Raw genomic sequence first — 331 nt, forward strand, 5'->3', positions numbered from 1 at the left:
TGGCAAGCCGAATGAGGATGCCAACGCACATTTTCAAAACTTTCTGGAGCTTTCCGACACCAATGATATGGGGTGTCACCACCGATGTTATCAAGCTTAGGTTGTTTCCCTTTTCCCTGCAGGGAAAGGAGAAACAGTGGTTTTACAAGGAAAAGAACATCGATACCTAGGACAAATGCTCCAAGGCATTCCTCACAAAGTTCTTCCCGCTGGGCAAGACGAATGCCCTGCGCGGGAAGATATCAAGTTTCCAGCAGACAGGGATGGAATCCATCCCGGAAGCTTGGAAAAGGCTGCAAGAATATATCACAGCCTGTCCTCATCATGGGAT

At 48.0% G+C, this 331-nt stretch overlaps 1 non-coding gene across 1 annotated transcript; it reads right to left on the bottom strand.

Moving 5' to 3' along the window:
- Positions 1–224: 224 nt before the first annotated feature.
- LOC120657777 lies at positions 225–331 on the bottom strand. The gene has a single exon (XR_005668315.1). It is a non-coding gene; the product is annotated as a small nucleolar RNA R71 (small nucleolar RNA).

This window comes from Panicum virgatum, chromosome 1N (genome assembly GCF_016808335.1).
Source record: "Panicum virgatum strain AP13 chromosome 1N, P.virgatum_v5, whole genome shotgun sequence".
NCBI classification, from domain to species: domain Eukaryota; kingdom Viridiplantae; phylum Streptophyta; class Magnoliopsida; order Poales; family Poaceae; genus Panicum; species Panicum virgatum.